This window comes from Oncorhynchus mykiss, chromosome 7, assembly GCF_057628025.1.
Source record: "Oncorhynchus mykiss isolate SJ-2025 chromosome 7, ASM5762802v1, whole genome shotgun sequence".
In the NCBI taxonomy this organism is placed as follows: domain Eukaryota; kingdom Metazoa; phylum Chordata; class Actinopteri; order Salmoniformes; family Salmonidae; genus Oncorhynchus; species Oncorhynchus mykiss.
Genome location: NC_143028.1, coordinates 71,112,797 through 71,133,658, shown reverse-complemented (window position 1 = coordinate 71,133,658; position 20,862 = coordinate 71,112,797).

The window sequence follows — 20,862 nt, the reverse complement described above, 5'->3', positions numbered from 1 at the left end:
AGTGTCGAATGCAGCACTTAATTCCAAAAATACAAAGAGAGCTGTACAAAAAAAACACCAGTCTCATCTGACATAACGTGCTGCACACTCCCCCAGTCATCTTTAAGACGCTATGCCAAGGTCTAAAAATAGCGGGGGCTAGCGCTCCCTAACCGATTCAGTGGGGTGGAGTGATTTGTGTGGTGTGCCAGGAGATGTTTCCACAAGGTTGGGTTTCATGTTCATGCGTTTTACAGAATGTCCAGAGTACAGACCTCCTCCTCTCTTTGCTTGTTGATTCTGTATCCACTCCCTCCCTGCGTGGAAAGACCTACTGTTCCCACAAAAGCATTCGCCTCTGAAATGGAGATTGTTTGTCTCTGAGGCCTGTGCATGAGAGTCGCATGGCATCTTGTGCCTCATGTTCTTTGCTGTGAGCTTTAGCTTTGAGAGTATATGTGACCTCTGACCTATAGGTTAAGACTTAGTTCTGTTTCAGTCAGATCATACAATAGAAAGACTGAGGGCACAATTCAACAAATGCAGCATTGCAGTATGTATGCACTGTAAACATGTTTTTGGTCGCTGTAAAACAAAATAGCATTTAGAACACCCTTGACAGGTACTGTCAATGCTTCCAAAATAGCATTTAGAACACCCTTGACAGGTACTGTCAATGCTTCCAAAATAGGACAACGTTTTGCACGTTACTATGTCAAATTCAACTGAATCTCTCTCATTCCCTCTAAAGTTGTCTCTCTCCTCTTTATTTTTGTATATATTTTTTTTACCCCTTTTTCTCCCCAATTTCGTGGTTTCCAATTTGTAGTTATAGTCTTGTCTCATCACTGCATCTCCCGTACGGACTCGGGAGAGGCGAAGGTCGAGAGCCATGCGTCCTCCGAAACACGACCCTGCCTAGCCGCACTGCTTCTTGACACATTGCTTGCTTAACCCGGAAGCCAGCCGCACCAATGTGTCGGAGGAAACGCCGTATACCTGGCGACCGTGTCAGCGTGCATGTGCCCGGCCGCCACAAGGAGTCACTAGAGCTTGATGGGACAAAAACATCCCAGCTGGCCAAACCCTCCCCTAACCCGGACGACGCTGGGCCAATTGTGCGCCGTCTCATGGGTCTCCCAGTCACGGCTGGCTGCGACACAGCACGGGATCAAACCCGGATCTGTAGTGACGCCTTTAGCACTGCAATGCAGTGCCTTAGACCGCTGCACCACTCGGGAGGCCCTCTCTCTTCTTTCTAATAATAATTTGGTGGGCGCTTATATTTGTCCTATTTCACAGATGTACAACTGTATTAATATGCATGTGTGAATTGGAAATGTGTTTTTTGCACCTCCCAACTCTCCCTAAAATATGTGCTTTGATTGAAACTAAACACTGGTAAGCTTTGCTACAGTTTGTTAACACCGTCTGCTCTAATCTGCTCACTGTACATCATTCAAAACAACACTGTAGGCAACTTCTAATCAACACTGTCTAACTCAATAAGATCTAAATGCATATCCCCATGAAACTGATTGAGAACAAATGGTTGGTATGTAAACTCAGCAAAAAAAGAAACGTCCCTTTTTCAGGACCCTGTCTTTCAAAGATATCAAACAATCGCATAGTATGCTTTCTTTGTAATAGCTACTGTAAGAAAACAAACAACTTTCTGGTAAGAAGAGGGGCGGGGGCGTATGCCTTATGACTAACGCGACATGGTGTGATGAAAGAAACATACAGGAACTCAAATCCTTCTGTTCACCTGATTTAGAATTCCTCACAAACAAATGTAGACCGCATTATCTACCAAGAGAATTCTCTTCGATTATAATCACAGCCGTATATATCCCCCCCCAAGCAGACACATCGATGGCTCTGAACGAACTTTATTTAACTCTTTGCAAACTGGAAACCATTCATCCGGAGGCTGCATTCATTGTAGCTGGGGATTTTAACAAGGCTAATCTGAAAACAAGACTCCCTAAATTTTATCAGCATATCGATTGCGCAACCAGGGGTGAAAAGACCTTGGATCATTGTTACTCTAACTTCCGCGACGCATATAAGGCCCTGCCCCGCCCCCCTTTCGGAAAAGCTGACCACGACTCCATTTTGTTGATCCCTGCCTACAGACAGAAACTAAAACAAGAGGCTCCCACGCTAAGGCCAGTCCAACGCTGGTCCGACCAAGCTGACTCCACACTCCAAGACTGCTTCCACCACGCGGACTGGGACATGTTTCGTATTGCGTCAGACAACAACATTGACGAATACGCTGATTCGGTGTGTGAGTTCATTAGAACGTGCGTTGAAGATGTCGTTCCCATAGCAACGATTAAAACATTCCCTAACCAGAAACCGTGGATTGATGGCAGCATTCGCGTGAAACTGAAAGCGCGAACCACTGCTTTTAATCAGGGCAAGGTGTCTGGTAACATGACCGAATACAAACAGTGCAGCTATTCCCTCCGCAAGGCTATTAAACAAGCTAAGCGTCAGTACAGAGACAAAGTAGAATCTCAATTCAACGGCTCAGACACAAGAGGCATGTGGCAGGGTCTACATTCAATCACGGACTACAGGAAGAAATCCAGCCCAGTCACGGACCAGGATGTCCTGCTCCCAGGCAGACTAAATAACTTTTTTGCCCGCTTTGAGGACAATACAGTGCCACTGACACGACCTGCAACGAAAACATGCGGTCTCTCCTTCACTGCAGCCGAGGTGAGTAAGACATTTAAACGTGTCAACCCTCGCAAGGCTGCAGGCCCAGACGGCATCCCCAGCCGCGCCCTCAGAGCATGCGCAGACCAGCTGGCCGGTGTGTTTACGGACATATTCAATCAATCCCTATACCAGTCTGCTGTTCCCACATGCTTCAAGAGGGCCACCATTGTTCCTGTTCCCAAGAAAGCTAAGGTAACTGAGCTAAACGACTACCGCCCCGTAGCACTCACTTCCGTCATCATGAAGTGCTTTGAGAGACTAGTCAAGGACCATATCACCTCCACCCTACCTGACACCCTAGACCCACTCCAATTTGCTTACCGCCCAAATAGGTCCACAGACGATGCAATCTCAACCACACTGCACACCGCCCTAACCCATCTGGACAAGAGGAATACCTATGTGAGAATGCTGTTCATTGACTACAGCTCAGCATTCAACACCATAGTACCCTCCAAGCTCGTCATCAAGCTCGAGACCCTGGGTCTCGACCCCGCCCTGTGCAACTGGGTACTGGACTTCCTGACGGGCCGCCCCCAGGTGGTGAGGGTAGGCAACAACATCTCCTCCCCGCTGATCCTCAACACTGGGGCCCCACAAGGGTGCGTTCTGAGCCCTCTCCTGTACTCCCTGTTCACCCACGACTGCGTGGCCACGCACGCCTCCAACTCAATCATCAAGTTTGCGGACGACACGACAGTGGTAGGCTTGATTACCAACAACGACGAGACGGCCTACAGGGAGGAGGTGAGGGCCCTCGGAGTGTGGTGTCAGGAAAATAACCTCACACTCAACGTCAACAAAACTAAGGAGATGATTGTGGACTTCAGGAAACAGCAGAGGGAACACCCCCCTATCCACATCGATGGAACAGTAGTGGAGAGGGTAGCAAGTTTTAAGTTCCTCGGCATACACATCACAGACAAACTGAATTGGTCCACACACACAGACAGCATTGTGAAGAAGGCGCAGCAGCGCCTCTTCAACCTCAGGAGGCTGAAGAAATTCGGCTTGTCACCAAAAGCACTCACAAACTTCTACAGATGCACAATCGAGAGCATCCTGGCGGGCTGTATCACCGCCTGGTACGGCAACTGCTCCGCCCTCAACCGTAAGGCTCTCCAGAGGGTGGTGAGGTCTGCACAACGCATCACCGGGGGCAAACTACCTGCCCTCCAGGACACCTACACCACCCAATGTCACAGGAAGGCCATAAAGATCATCAAGGACATCAACCACCCGAGCCACTGCCTGTTCACCCCGCTATCATCCAGAAGGCGAGGTCAGTACAGGTGCATCAAAGCTGGGACCGAGAGACTGAAAAACAGCTTCTATCTCAAGGCCATCAGACTGTTAAACAGCCACCACCAACATTGAGTGGCTGCTGCCAACACACTGACACTGACTCAACTCCAGCCACTTTAATAATGGGAATTGATGGGAAATGATGTAAATATATCACTAGCCACTTTAAACAATGCTACCTTATATAATGTTACTTACCCTACATTATTCATCTCATATGCATACGTATATACTGTACTCTATATCATCGACTGTATCCTTATGTAATACATGTATCACTAGCCACTTTAACTATGCCACTTTGTTTACATACTCATCTCATATGTATATACTGTACTCGATACCATCTACTGTATCTTGCCTATGCTGCTCTGTACCATCACTCATTCATATATCCTTATGTACATATTCTTTATCCCCTTACACTGTGTACAAGACAGTAGTTTTGGAATTGTTAGTTAGATTACTTGTTGGTTATTACTGCATTGTCGGAACTAGAAGCACAAGCATTTCGCTACACTCGCATTAACATCTGCTAACCATGTGTATGTGACAAATAAAATTTGATTTGATTTGTAAAACGGACAGTGCAGTTAGATTAACAAAAATGTAAGCTTTCAACCGATATAAGACACTTGTATGTACCTAAATGTTTAATATCCATAATTTTTATGATTATTTATTTGAATTGCGCGCCCTCCAGTTTCACCGGAATTTGTCCCCCAAGCGTAATGCCTAGCCCACTAGAAGTTAATGCAGCTGGTGGCCCCACCAGATATTTTGACCCCCCTTTGTTCAGGGACACATTATTCAATTTCTGTTAGTCACATGTCTGTGGAACCTGTTCAGTTTATGTCTCAGTTGTTGAATCTTGTTATGTTCATACAAATATTTACACATGTTATGTTTGCTGAAAATAAACACAGTTGACAGTGAGAGGACATTTCTTTTTTTGCTGAGTTTGCATAAAGTAGAGAATCCTGCACATGTGCAGAAGCTTTGGGACCTTTAGCTGTTGGGAAGAGAGGTCCTGAAAAGACAGATCAGCAGCCAGTGATTTTCATTGTTCAACTATTTTACCCCTCAGTCGCCTACCTCACTTCAGTGCATGTATCCTAGCGGGAACAATGACTTCAAATGCACAACAGTCAAACCTCTGGGGTATTATCCTCCCAACAGGGTTAACAGGGTCATAGCTATATGAGCCCCCCTCCCCCCGCAGTAATGCAGGGAGCCCTGGGGACACAGCTTCGTCATGAACGATACTGTTGATCAGTTACAGTCCACTGGCACTCAGATGGGACCAGAGGATGGCACTCGGGCACCCAACACCACACGCCCGTCAGCCCCTATCCTCCTTTCTAACAGAGGGGACTCCACCACAGACCGTTAGCTAGCTGCCATAATGCTTGCTTTATAGGGCTCTATTGTCCCTCCATCAGGACCTAATGGCCTGGTACTCGGGGCTCTATTGTCCCTCCATCAGGTCCTAATGGCCTGGTACTCAGGACTCTATTGTCCCTCCATCAGGTCCTAATGGCCTGGTACGCAGGGCTCTATTGTCCCTCCATCAGGTACTAATGGCCTGGTACTCAGGGCTCTATTGTCCCTCCATCAGGTCCTAATGGCCTGGTACTCAGGGCTCCATTGTCCCTTTAACCATTAGGACCTTAAATGTGTCATGTATTGTCATGTTGTGTCTTGTTTCTGTCCTTTCTCTTCACCCTGTCTCCCTCTGCTGGTCGTACTAGGTTACCTTTTCTTCCCCTCTTTCCCCCAGCTGTCCCTTGTCTTCTCTGACTACCTCGTTCACCCCTTTTCCCACCTGTTCCCTTTTTCCCTCTGATTAGGTCTCTATATCTCTCTCTGTTCCTGTTCCTGTCTTTGTCGGATTCTCGTTTGTGTTACTCATGCCTGAACCAGACTATCGTCATGTTTGCTGCAACCTTGTCCTGTCCTGTCGGAATCTGCCTGTCCATCTGAGCCTACATGTGTTTCGTCATTAAAGAAACTCTGTTTTGTTAATTCGCTTTTGGGTCCTCATTCACGCACCTGACAGAAGAATCCGACCAAGAATGGACCCAGCGACTTCGGATCCTCTCCACTCTGCCGTCGAGATCCAGGGAGCGATGCTAGGCAGACACGAGCAGGAATTGTCTGCTGCTCGACATGCCGTTGAGACCCTGGCCGCCCAAGTCTCCAACCTCACAGAACAGGTTCACCATCTCCGCCTCGATCCACCGGCCACTTCCAGGGCTTTCGAATCTCCGGAGCCCAGAATCAATAACCCGCCGTGTTACTCTGGGAAGCCCACTGAATGCCGCTCGTTCCTCACCCAGTGTGATATTGTGTTTTCTCTCCAGCCCAACACTTACTCCAGGAGCACAGCTCGTATCGCCTACGTCATATCTCTCCTTACTGGACGGGCTCGTGAGTGGGGCACGGCAATCTGGGAGGCAAGGGCTGAGTGTACTAACCAGTATCAGGACTTTAAGGAGGAGATGATACGGGTTTTTGATCGTTCTGTTTTTGGGGAGGAAGCTTCCAGGGTCCTGTCTTCCCTATGTCAAGGTAATCGATCCATAACAGACTAGTCTATTGAGTTTCGCACTCTTGCTGCCTCCAGTGACTGGAACGAGCCGGCTTTGCTCGCTCGTTTTCTGGAGGGTCTCCGCGCGGAGGTAAAGGATGAGATTCTCTCCCGGGAGGTTCCTTCCAGCGTGGATTCCTTGATTGAACTCGCTATTCGCATAGAGCGACGGGTTGATCTTCGTCACCGAGCTCGTGGAAAGGAGCTCACGTTCTCCGTTGCCCCCCTCTCCGCATCACTACCATCTTCCTCTGCCGGCTCGGGTGCTGAGCCTATGCAGCTGGGAGGTATCCGCATCTCGACTAAGGAGAGGGAACGGAGAATCACCAACCGCCTCTGTCTCTATTGCGGTTCCGCTGGTCATTTTGTCACTTCATGTCCAGTAAAAGCCAAGAGCTCATCAGTAAGCGGAGGGCTACTGGTGAGCGCTACTACTCCTGTCTCTCCTTCAAGATCCTGCACTACCTTGTCGGTCCATCTACGCTGGACCGGTTCGTCAGCTTCCTGCAGTGCCTTAATAGACTCTGGGGCGGAGGGCTGTTTTATGGACGAGACCTGGGCTCGGGAACATAACATTCCTCTCAGACAGTTAAGGGAGCCCACGGCCTTGTTCGCTTTGGATGGTAGTCCTCTCCCCAGGATTCAGCGTGAGACGCTACCTTTAACCCTCACTGTCTCTGGTAATCATAGCGAAACCATTTCTTTTTTAATTTTTCGTTCACCTTTTACACCTGTTGTTTTGGGCCATCCCTGGCTAGTTTGTCATAATCCTTCTATTAATTGGTCTAGTAATTCTATCCTCTCCTGGAACGTCTCTTGTCATGTGAAATGTTTAATGTCTGCTATCCCTCCTGTTTCCTCTGTCTCTTCTTCACAGGAGGAGCCTGGTGATTTGACAGGGGTGCCGGAGGAATATCACGATCTGCGCACGGTGTTCAGTCGGTCCAGGGCCACCTCTCTTCCTCCACACCGGTCGTATGATTGTAGTATTGATCTCCTTCCGGGAACCACTCCCCCCCGGGGTAGACTATACTCTCTGTCGGCTCCCGAACGTAAGGCTCTCGAAGATTATTTGTCTGTAGCTCTTAACGCCGGTACCATAGTCCCCTCCTCCTCTCCCGCCGGAGCGGGGTTTTTTTTTGTCAAGAAGAAGGACGGGTCTCTGCGCCCCTGCATAGATTATCGAGGGCTGAATGACATAACAGTGAAGAATCGTTATCCGCTTCCTCTTATGTCTTCAGCCTTCGAGATCCTGCAGGGAGCCAGGTTTTTCACTAAGTTGGACCTTCGTAACGCTTACCATCTCGTGCGCATCAGGGAGGGGGACGAGTGGAAGACGGCGTTTAACACTCCGTTAGGGCACTTTGAATACCGGGTTCTTCCTTTCGGCCTCGCTAACGCTCCAGCTGTCTTTCAGGCATTAGTCAATGATGTCCTGAGAGACATGCTGAACATCTTTGTTTTCGTTTACCTTGACGATATCCTGATTTTTTCACCGTCACTCCAGATTCATGTTCAGCACGTTCGACGTGTCCTCCAGCGCCTTTTAGAGAATTGTCTTTTTGTGAAGGCTGAGAAGTGCACTTTTCATGCCTCCTCCGTCACATTTCTCGGTTCTGTTATTTCCGCTGAAGGCATTAAGATGGATCCCGCTAAGGTCCAAGCTGTCATTGATTGGCCCGTCCCTAAGTCACGCGTCGAGCTGCAGCGCTTTCTCGGCTTCGCAAACTTCTATCGTCGTTTCATCCGTAATTTCGGTCAGGTGGCAGCTCCTCTCACAGCCCTTACTTCTGTCAAGACGTGCTTTAAGTGGTCCGTTTCCGCCCAGGGAGCTTTTGATCTCCTCAAGAATCGTTTTACATCCGCTCCTATCCTTGTTACACCTGACGTCTCTAGACAGTTCGTTGTCGAGGTTGACGCGTCAGAGGTGGGCGTGGGAGCCATTCTTTCTCAGCGCTCCCTCTCTGACGACAAGGTCCACCCATGCGCGTATTTTTCTCATCGCCTGTCGCCGTCGGAACGTAACTATGATGTGGGAAACCGCGAACTGCTCGCCATCCGCTTAGCCCTAGGCGAATGGCGACAGTGGTTGGAGGGGGCGACCGTTCCTTTTGTCGTTTGGACTGACCATAGGAACCTTGAGTACATCCGTTCTGCCAAACGACTTAATGCGCGTCAGGCGCGTTGGGCGCTGTTTTTCGCTCGTTTCGAGTTCGTGATTTCTTATCGTCCGGGCTCTAAGAACACCAAGCCTGATGCTTTATCTCGTCTCTTCAGTTCTTCAGTAGCCTCCACTGACCCCGAGGGGATTCTCCCTGAGGGGCGTGTTGTCGGGTTGACTGTCTGGGGAATTGAGAGGCAGGTAAAGCAAGCACTCACTCACACTCCGTCGCCGCGCGCTTGTCCTAGGAACCTTCTTTTCGTTCCCGTTCCTACTCGTCTGGCCGTTCTTCAGTGGGCTCACTCTGCCAAGTTAGCCGGCCACCCTGGCGTTCGGGGTACACTTGCTTCCATTCGCCAGCGTTTTTGGTGGCCCACCCGGGAGCATGACACGCGTCGTTTCGTGGCTGCTTGTTCGGTCTGCGCGCAGACTAAGTCCGGTAACTCCCCTCCTGCCGGCCGTCTCAGGCCGCTTCCCATTCCCTCTCGACCGTGGTCTCACATCGCCTTAGATTTTGTCACCGGACTGCCTTCGTCAGCGGGGAAGACTGTTATTCTTACGGTTGTCGATAGGTTCTCTAAGGCGGCTCATTTCATTCCCCTTGCTAAGCTTCCTTCTGCTAAAGAGACGGCACAAATCATCATCGAGAATGTTTTCAGAATTCATGGCCTTCCGTCAGACGTCGTTTCGGACAGAGGTCCGCAATTCACGTCTCAATTTTGGAGGGAGTTTTGCCGTTTGATTGGGGCTTCCGTCAGTCTCTCTTCCGGCTTTCACCCCCAGTCTAACGGTCACGCAGAACGGGCCAATCAGACTATTGGTCGCATCTTACGCAGTCTTTCTTTTCGTAACCCTGCGTCTTGGTCAGAACAGCTCCCCTGGGCAGAATACGCCCACAACTCGCTTCCTTCGTCTGCGACCGGGCTATCTCCTTTTCAGAGTAGCCTCGGGTACCAGCCTCCGTTGTTCTCATCTCAGTTCGCCGAGTCCAGCGTCCCCTCCGCTCAGGCTTTTGTCCAACGTTGCGAGCGCACCTGGAAGAGGGTCAGGTCTGCACTTTGCCGTTATAGGGCGCAGACTGTGAGAGCTGCTAATAAGCGTAGAACTAAGAGTCCTAGATATTGTCGCGGTCAGAGAGTTTGGCTCTCCACTCAGAACCTTCCCCTTAAGACGGCTTCTCGCAAGTTGACCCCGCGGTTCATTGGTCCGTTCCGTATTTCTCAGGTCATTAATCCTGTCGCAGTGCGACTTCTTCTTCCGCGATATCTTCGTCGCGTCCACCCGGTCTTCCATGTCTCCTGTGTTAAGCCCGTTCTTCGCGCCCCCGCTCGTCTCCCCCCCCCCCCCCCCCCCCATCCTTGTCGAGGGCGCACCTATCTACAGGGTCCGTAAGATTTTGGACATGCGTCCTCGGGGCCGTGGTCATCAGTACCTAGTGGATTGGGAGGGGTACGGTCCTGAGGAGAGGAGTTGGGTTCCCTCTCGGGACGTGCTGGACCGTTCGCTGATCGATGATTTCCTCCGTTGCCGCCAGGTTTCCTCCTCGAGTGCGCCAGGAGGCGCTCGGTGAGTGGGGGGGTACTGTCATGTATTGTCATGTTGTGTCTTGTTTCTGTCCTTTCTCTTCACCCTGTCTCCCTCTGCTGGTCGTACTAGGTTACCTTTTCTTCCCCTCTTTCCCCCAGCTGTCCCTTGTCTTCTCTGACTACCTCGTTCACCCCTTTTCCCACCTGTTCCCTTTTTCCCTCTGATTAGGTCTCTATATCTCTCTCTGTTCCTGTTCCTGTCTTTGTCGGATTCTCGTTTGTGTTACTCATGCCTGAACCAGACTATCGTCATGTTTGCTGCAACCTTGTCCTGTCCTGTCGGAATCTGCCTGTCCATCTGAGCCTACATGTGTTTCGTCATTAAAGAAACTCTGTTTTGTTAATTCGCTTTTGGGTCCTCATTCACGCACCTGACAAAATGCAATAGAAAATCACATCAAACACTTAATCAAAACAGTATAGTGCTTTTAAAACTCAACTCACTGTGATTGATCAATCAAAAGGTTCAACAACAGGTTGACACGGAGTGGAAAACATAGTCATTGTGGATGTTGTTTCAAAGCCAAACACAATGAAATGGTGCCCTTTCGAAGGTGATGATTAATTCAAAACACTAATATGCATATTAGAGCTCATGCATAGGCCTATATTTTTTATTTTTTTTATTTTACCTTTATTTAACCAGGCAAGTCAGTTAAGAAGAAATTCTTATTTTCAATGACGGCCTGGGAACAGTGGGTTAACTGCCTGTTCAGGGGCAGAACTACAGATTTGTACCTTGTCAGCTCGGGGGTTTGAACTCACAACCTTCCGGTTACTAGTCCAACGCTCTAACCACTAGGCTGCCCTGCCGCCCCAAATATATGAGCCCAAGGCCAAAAAAATCCCTGAATTACAATAATGATTTAGACATCATACAATACATAGCCTACCACATATTACGCATTGCAGAGAAACCTTTTTAAAAAATGATTTAGGATGTCTTTGGTACATAATTGGTCTAGCCTATAATTCAAAATTAAACAAATTCGAGTAATTGTCTTTGAGTGTGGACTGTATTATTATGCATACTGGGTGGACTGGTTACCTTATGCTACGCTCCAAACGTTCTATCCTTGAGCTCTCAGTATAGTGAAGCAGGTCTTCGGATGTTGTACACATGAAATTGTCATTCCAAACATTACCCGCAACGTTATTTTCCCTTTTGTGCGACTAGAGCTGTTTCTCCGATCCAGCTGTTCCATTCTCTGTAGCCTCTGCAGAGTTCCCAACAACCAGCTGTTCCATTCTCTGTAGCCTCTGCAGAGTTCCCAACAACCAGATGTTCCATTCTCTGTAGCCTCTGCAGAGTTCCCAACAACCAGATGTTCCATTCTCTGTAGCCTCTGCAGAGTTCCCAACAACCAGCTGTTCCATTCTCTGTAGCCTCTGCAGAGTTCCCAACAACCAGATGTTCCATTCTCTGTAGCCTCTGCAGAGTTCCCAACAACCAGATGTTCCATTCTCTGTAGCCTCTGCAGAGTTCCCAACAACCAGCTGTTCCATTCTCTGTAGCCTCTGCAGAGTTCCCAACAACCAGATGTTCCATTCTCTGTAGCCTCTGCAGAGTTCCCAACAACCAGATGTTCCATTCTCTGTAGCCTCTGCAGAGTTCCCAACAACCAGATGTTCCATTCTCTGTAGCCTCTGCAGAGTTCCCAACAACCAGCTGTTCCATTCTCTGTAGCCTCTGCAGAGTTCCCAACAACCAGATGTTCCATTCTCTGTAGCCTCTGCAGAGTTCCCAACAACCAGATGTTCCATTCTCTGTAGCCTCTGCAGAGTTCCCAACAACCAGCTGTTCCATTCTCTGTAGCCTCTGCAGAGTTCCCAACAACCAGATGTTCCATTCTCTGTAGCCTCTGCAGAGTTCCCAACAACCAGATGTTCCATTCTCTGTAGCCTCTGCAGAGTTCCCAACAACCAGATGTTCCATTCTCTGTAGCCTCTGCAGAGTTCCCAACAACCAGCTGTTCCATTCTCTGTAGCCTCTGCAGAGTTCCCAACAACCAGATGTTCCATTCTCTGTAGCCTCTGCAGAGTTCCCAACAACCAGATGTTCCATTCTCTGTAGCCTCTGCAGAGTTCCCAACAACCAGATGTTCCATTCTCTGTAGCCTCTGCACAGTTCCCAACAACCAGCTGTTCCAGTTTTCAGGGGAAATGGAAAGAGACTGTGATACGACTTCCGTTTTTGGACGAAAGCAAGGTCATGGCTAGAAGGTTCCGGCTTTTGTCAAATTAACGTCAGATTTTACTTTTTGTAGCAGGTTAGGGGAATTTACGCAGCAGGTTAAAATAATTAACGTAGCAGGTTAGGATAATTAGGTTAAGGTTAGGAAAAGTGTTAGGGTTAGCTAAAATGACAAAAATTAATTTGACATTAATTTGCCAAAAGCTATCTTCCTTTTTTAATTTGTATTTATTTATTTATTTTATTGGAGAAAAATCAGCATACATACAAGAAGTATACAAACAGACAATGATAACATATGCTAGGGGGTACAACAAATGACAGATTATACAAAGACCTTAAAAGATGCACACATATTGATTGTTTTATCAGCTTTCTTATTAGAATAATGTATAATGGTCTTAATGCACTGCTCATATTCCTTATAGAAAACACAGAAGAGTGTTTTTTTTATTAGTGAATTTACATTTATGAATATTACATTTTGCCATTAGCACAATTCGATTTATAAGGTCAAATTGTTTTTCTTTATCTTTATTACAGTTAAGGAAACCGAGCAGCACATTCTCCCATAAAAAAACAAAAGTCATCAAGGATATTAACAATTATACAACTGTGAATATCTTTCCATAATTGTTTTACATGTAGACGATGCCAAAATAAATGTGAAACTGTTTCTGGATGCTCAACACAAAAAGTACAATCAATGTTAATGTATTTTTTGTCTGTCTTCCTTCCAGCCATGACCTGTTAACAAGGTGACACACCAATATAACTCCTCCACATTTACTGGACTGAACAATACAGAAGAGAACCTCGCCCAACAGTTGTTTTTCTTCTCTTCAAGACCGATTATCCATGATATTGATCAGATACTCCATTGGCCTCTCTAACAATTAAAATAAATGTCTTTAAAAAATGGAAGGCAGTCAGAAGGAGGCAAGATCAGGTGGGACCATTCTAGCCAATGAGAGGGCAAATACGCATGTGATAACAGGCACAACTCCAATATAAAGTTGTTGTTTTTTCGATTTTTTTCTCAAGGTTGCCGGGATGTCACTGAAAACCGGCACCTGCTAGAGAATACAGATTGTGGGCCCAGTTATCCCTCTCGCTTCATCTCTTCCTCTCTGATATAGGGGATCTAATGAACAAAAATATAAACGCAACATGCAACAATTTCAAAGATTATACTGAGTTACAGTTTATATAAGGATATCAGTCAATTAGATTAAATTTAGATGAATTATTTAGGTTGTAATCTATGAATTTCACATGCCTGGGAATACAGATATGCATCTGTTGGTCACTGATACCGTAAAAAAAGGTAGGGGTGTTGATCAGAAAACCAGTCAGTATCGGGTGTGACCACTATTTGCCTCAAGCAGCGCAACACATCTCCTTGGCATAGAGTTGATCAGGCTGTTGATTGTGGCCTGTGGAAGGTTGTCCCACTCCTCTTCAATGGCTGTGTGAAGTTGCTGGATATGGGCGGGAACTGGAACACGCTGTCGTACACGTTTATCCAGAGCATCCCAAACTTGGTCAATGGATGACATGTATGGTGAGTATGCAATTAATAGAAGAACTGGCCGATTTTCAGCTTCCTGGAATTGTGTACAGATCCTTGTGCCAAAGGGCCATGCATTATCATGCTGAAACATGAGGTGATGGCGGCAGATGAAGGGAACGACAATGGGCCTCAGGATCTCATCAGATTCAAATTGACATCGAAAAAATGTAACTGTGTTTGTTGTCCGAAACTTATGCCTGCCCATACCATAACCCCACCGCCACCATGGGGCACTCTGTTCACAACGTTGACATCTGCAAACAGCTCGCCCACACAACACCCTACACACTGCCATCTGACCGGTACATTTCAAAAATGGGATTCAACTGTGAAGAGCACACTTCTCCAGCATGCCAGCGACCATCGAAGGTGAGCATTTTCCTACTGAAGTCGGTCACGACGCTGGTGAGGACGACAAGCATGCAGATGAGCTTCCCTGAGACTGTTTCTGATAGTTTGAGAAGAAATTCTCCATTCGTTCAAACCCGGGTGGCTGGTGTCAGACGACGTGAGGCCGGTTGGACGTACTGCCAAATTCTCTAAAACGACTTTGGAAGCGGCATATGGTAGAGAAATGAACATGAAATTCTCTGGCAACAGGTCTGGCGGACATTCCTGCTGTCAGCATGCCAATTTCACACTGTGGCATTGTGTTGTGTGACAAAACTTAGTGTCTCCAGCACAAGGTGCACCTGTGTAATGATCATGCTGTTTAATCAGCTTGTTGATATGGCACACCTGTCAGGTGGATGAATTGTCTTGACAAAGGAGAAATGCTCACTAACAGGGATAGAACATTTCTGGGATCTTTAATTTCAGCTCATGAAACATGGGACCAACACTTTACATGTTGCTTTTATATTTTTGTTCAGTGTAGTTTCAGGAGTTTATTTTACATAGCTTACATTCTCCTGGTAGCCTGCTGCCACAGGCAACTGCCCAAACAAAGAAAACACCAAGATAAAGCGTCTTAATAGGGCGTTGGGCCACCATGAGCTGCCAGAAATCAAATCAAATCAAATGTTATTGGTCACATACACATGGTTGGCAGATGTTAATGTGAGTGTAGTGAAATGCTTGTGCTTCTAGTTCCGACCGTAACAACTACCTAATACACACAAGTGTAAAGGAATTAATAAGTACATGTACGTATAAATATATGGATAAGCGATGGCCGAACGGCATAGGCAAGATGCAGTAGATGGCATAGAGTTTATTTTATATTTATTTCACCCAGTGATCGGTTAGCCGCTCAGATAGCTGATGTTTAAAGTTAGTGAAGGAAATATAAGTCTCTAGCTTCAGCGATTTTAGCAATTCGTTCAAGTCATTGTACAGTATATACATATGAGATGAGTAATGTAGGGTATGTAAACATTTATAAAGTGGCATTGTTTAAAGTGGCTAGTGATATTTTTATTACATCCAATTTTTTATTATTAAAGTGGCTAGAGATTTGGGTCAGTATGTTGGCAGCAGCCACTCAATGTTAGTGATGGCCTTGAGATAGAAGCTGTTTTTCAGTCTCTCGGTCCCAGCTTTGACAAACCTGTACTGACCTCGCCTGCTGGATGATAGCGGGGTGAACGGGCATTGGCTCTGGTGGTTGTTGTCCTTGATGATCTTTTTGGCCTTCCTGTGACATCGGGTGGTGTAGGTGTCCTGGAGGGCAGGTAGTTTGCCCCTGGTGATGCATTGTGCAGACCTCACTACCCTCTGGAGAGTCTTACGGTTGTGGGCAGAGCAGTTACCGTACCAGGCGGTGATACAGCCCAACAGGATGCTCTCGATTGTGCATCTGTAAAAGTTTGTGAGGGTTTTTGGTGACAAGCCAAATTTATTCAGCCTCCTGAGGTTGAAGAGGCACTGTTGCGCCTTCTTCACCACACTGTCTGTGTGGGTGGACCATTTCAGTTTGTCCGTGATGTGTACGTCGAGGAACTTAAAACTTTCTACCCTCTCCACTACTGTTCCATCGATGTGGATAGGGGGATGCTCCCTCTGGTGTTTCCTGAAGTCCACGATCATCTCCTTTGTTTTGTTGACGTTGAGTGTGAGGTTATTTTCCTGACACCACACTCGAAGGGCACTCACCTCCTCCCTGTAGGCCGTCTCGCGTTGTTGGTAATCAAACCTACCACTGTAGTGTCGTTGTCACGCCCTGACCTTAAAGATCCTTATTTATTCTCTATGTTTGGATAGGTCAGGGTGTGACTCGGGTGGGAGAATCTATGTTTTCTATTTCTTTGTTGTTTTTGCTAAGTCTGGTTCCCAATCAGAGGCAGCTGTCTATCGTTGTCTCTGATTGGGTATCATATATAAGTTGTGATTTTCCTTTTAGGTTTTGTGGGTAGTTATTTTCTGTTTAGCTGTTTTGTTGCCTGACAGAACTGTGCACTTTTGTTTTTTCTACTTTGTTATTTTGTTGCGGTGTTCAGTTTATTAAAAATCATGAACGCCCACCACGCTGTACCTTGGTCTCCTTCTTCAACCCATGAGAGTTGTTACAGTCGTCTGCAAAGTTGATGATTGAGTTGGAGGCGTGCACGGCCACAAGGTAATATGATCCTTGACTAGTCTCTCAAAGCACTTCATGATGACGGAAGTGAGTGCTACGGGGCGATAGTCGTTTAGCTTTCTTGGGAACAGCTTTGATGCACCTTGGCATACATTCTACATGTGTCTGGAACTTCCTGTGGGGAAGCACCCCATACTTTCAATCACAGGAGGTTGGCGGCACCATAATTGGAAAGGATGGGCTTGGGGTAATGGCTGGAGCGGAGTAGGTGGAATGGTATCAAATACATCAAACACAAAGGGGGCGGAGATCAGAGTTTCTTATGAGAATTCTACCATCTGTTCTATTGACCAACGTACAATCACTGGAGAATAAACTGGATGAGCTCCGTTCGAGACTATCCTACAATAGGACATTAAAAACTGTAATATCTTATGTTTCACGAGTCGTGGCTGAATGACGACACAGATAATATACAGTTGGCTGGGTTTTCCGTGCATCAGAAGGACAGTTCAGCTACCTTCGGAAAGACGAGGCGTGGGGGGGTCTATTTGTCAATAACAGCTGGTCTATGTCAACAATGTCTAATATTAAGCTTGTCTCGAGGTATTGCTTGCCTGTGGTAGAGTACCTCATGATAAGCTGTAGACCGCACTATTTTCATCTATATTTTTCATAGACGTCTATTTACCACCACAAACCGATAAGGCCATAAGCAAACAAGAAAATGCTCATCCAGAAGCGGCGCTCCTAGTGGCCGGGGACTTTAATGCAGGCAAACTTAAATCTGTTTAACCTCCTTTCTAACAACATGTCAGATGTGCAACCAAAGGAAAAAAACTCTAGACCACCTTTACTCCACACACAGAGACGCGTACAAAGCTCTCCCTCGCCCTCCATTTGGAAAATCTGACCATAATTCTATCCTCCTGATTCCTGCTTACAAGCTAAAACTAAAGCAGGACGTACCAGTGACTCGCTCAATACGGAAGTGGTCAGATGACACGGATGCTAAGCTACAGGACTGTTTTGCTAGCACAGACTGGAATATGTTCCGGGATTCATCCAATTCATACAGGACTAATATTGAATCCTACTACACCGGCTCTGACGCTCGTCGGATGTGGCATCGCTTGCAAACTATTACCGACGACAGAGGGAAACCCAGCCGCAAGTTGCCCAGTGACGCGAACCTAGTAGACGGGCTAAATGCATTTTATGCTCTTTCGAGGTAAACAACACTGAAGCGTGCATGAGAGCACCAGCTGTTCCGGACGACTGTGTGCCCACGCTCTCCGTAGCCAATGTGAGCAAGACCTTTAAACAGGTCAACATTCACAAGTACGCGGAGCCAGACGGAATACCATGACGTGTACTCAGAGCATGCGTGGACCAACTGGCAAGTATCTTCACTGACATTTTCAACCTCTCCCTGACAGAGTCTGTAATACCTACATGTTTCAAGCAGACCACCATAGTCCCTGTGCCCAAGAAAGCGAAAGTAACATGCCTAAATAACTAGCACCTACGTATTTGTAGGTTTTCTTTTTAGCTTTGTTCATGTTTGAGTGAGTGGGAACTAAACAACGAAAATCATCTCGTACAAGGCAGTCAGACGGCAGGGACAGCCAGGCACCTGTAACATGTGCGTTGAGAGTCGGGAAGCAAGTTCAGGTAGTGAGTGTTTTAATAAATAAATGAAACAATAAACATGTAACACAACCAATACACAGACATGAAAACAGAGTAAATAACACCTGAGGAAAGAACCAAGGGGTGTGACAGATATAGGGAAGATAATCAAGGAGATGACGGAGTCCAGGTGAGTGTCATGAGGCGCTGGTGCGCGAGACGATGGTGACAGGTGTGCGGGATAATCAGCAGCCTGATGACCTAGAGGCCGGAAGGGGAGTTGTGTCCAAACGTATATATATATATATATATATATATATATATGTTGTTTTTTTTGTAGATTTTTGTTGGATACATCTTAATTTTATCAAATACTACTAAATGGGGTTAAAGTTAACTGAATGCATTATTATAATATTTTCCAGGTTGTTACAGTGTCTCTCTCCACCATAATATGAAATCATGGGAAAGCACGATATTCAATTGATTTATTAATACCTTTCTTTAAAACAACAACAATGTAAAACTGGTGCACGACAAAGTCTGTCACAATGGCCTCTCCTGCTGTGACAATTCTGCATAAACATTCCATTTTCATAACATTGAGAGACATCCAAGCATCTCATTAAGATAGAAAATAACATTACAACTATAGTAAAGCAAAAATAGTAAAGTCTGAAAAGAAAAGCATTCAACACACAATGCACATCAAAATAAATTGATGAATGAATTAAAAAGTATTCCACAATTTCCATTTTCTTGTTTTGGCATAGCTTGATCAAAAAAAGGAAAAACTGATTCTTAAGAAAAGTCAGAGTAAAAGTGACAGTGCATGTGACTACCTCAAACGCTCTTAACTGTCAGACATGGGTAGAGAGTATCACGTATATTGAAGTTACGTTTCATCACGTTTCTAGAGATTACAATTTACTGATAGGTCGCTTTGGAGCTAAAACAGAGAGTTGTTGTTAAAAAAAAATTCTGTCTAATTATAATAAGAACCGAGTTGGAGAGATATTTAATGTCAGTCACAGGAAAACATGAGGGAGAATATCAAAATGAAATAGGCCCCCATTCGAACCCTCCCAATACATTTCAATATACTTTACAATATGGAGATGGTAGAAGTTCCTCTGTTTTTACATACTGTACACATTGAATTAGAACTGATGTGAGGCTGGTGCTGGAGTAAAAATCTGCTCTGAAAAGACTTTAAAAATTCTGCGTCTCAAATGGCATCCTATTCCCTATATATAGTGCACTACATAGGGAACACGGAGACAAAAGTAGTGCACTACATATGGAACACGGAGACAAAAGTAGTGCACTACATATGGAACACGGAGTCAAAAGTAGTGCACTACATATGGAACACGGAGTCAAAAGTAGTGCACTACATAGGGACCACGGAGACAAAAGTAGTGCACTACATAGGGAACACGGAGACAAAAGTAGTGCACTACGTAGGGAACACGGAGACAAAAGTAGTGCACTACGTAGGGAACACGGAGACAAAAGTAGTGCACTACGTAGGGAACACGGAGACAAAAGTAGTGCACTACATAAGGAACACGGAGTCAAAAGTAGTGCACTACACATAGAACACAGAGTCAAAAATTAGTGCACTACATAGGGAACACGGAGTCAAAAGTAGTGCGCTACATAGGGAACATGGAACTAAAAGTAGTGCTCTAGATAGGGAACACTGAGTCAAAAGTAGTGCACTACATAGGGAACACTGAGTCAAAAGTAGTGCACTACATAGGGAACACAGTGACCATTTGGAAGCTCTGTCCTGAAGAAACCTTCAGGATGTTGTCATTCCTGCAGCTCTTTCCCCACACTGGGCAGTCGGGCCAATGGGTCACGAGAGTGGTTTACAGGAGACTAGCCCAATGAAACATTCAATGAAAGGTGTGCCACACGCCACTATTCAAAACAAAACAGCCTAGTGAGGTCACCCCTACTGCACAAAACACCGGTCTCTCTGCAAAATATAAATCTCCAAATATTTGTAAGGGTCCAAGTACTCGACCATGAGGTACTCCCGTACACCTGCGTCAACTTGGGCTCTTGTTCCATTAGTGCCTATAGACCAGAGGTAATTTGATGGACAGGTGTTGATATGCACAACCTCGTAACACTATAGTTGGGAGTCAACTCAGTCCTCGTCATATTGTCTTTATAAACATAATCAGAAAAGAGTACAGACATGTAGAAAACAGGTGAAAGGAAATGAATACTAAGCACACCAAATTATATATTTTTGTTATATCTGTTCCATTCTTATCCCTCTGTGGTCAGTTGTCACACCAGTCGTTATCCACCTGAGGGGCATGGGGACTAAAGGGCCTGAGGACAGGGCCTGAGGACACACTTTCCTTCAAACGAGTCTCGCTAAGCAGAAACAGTTGGTCTGAAAATGGCCTTGGCCCGGGGGGGGAAAAAAAGTTATCCAAAACACTATGATGATCCTCATTCAAATGCTACCAAGGAAACATAGATTTTTGCATTTACAAGTTCTCATTTTAGAACGGCTGATCCACAGGAGCCGAAGGAAGGAGGGATGGAGAGAGGAGAGGATGAAGAAA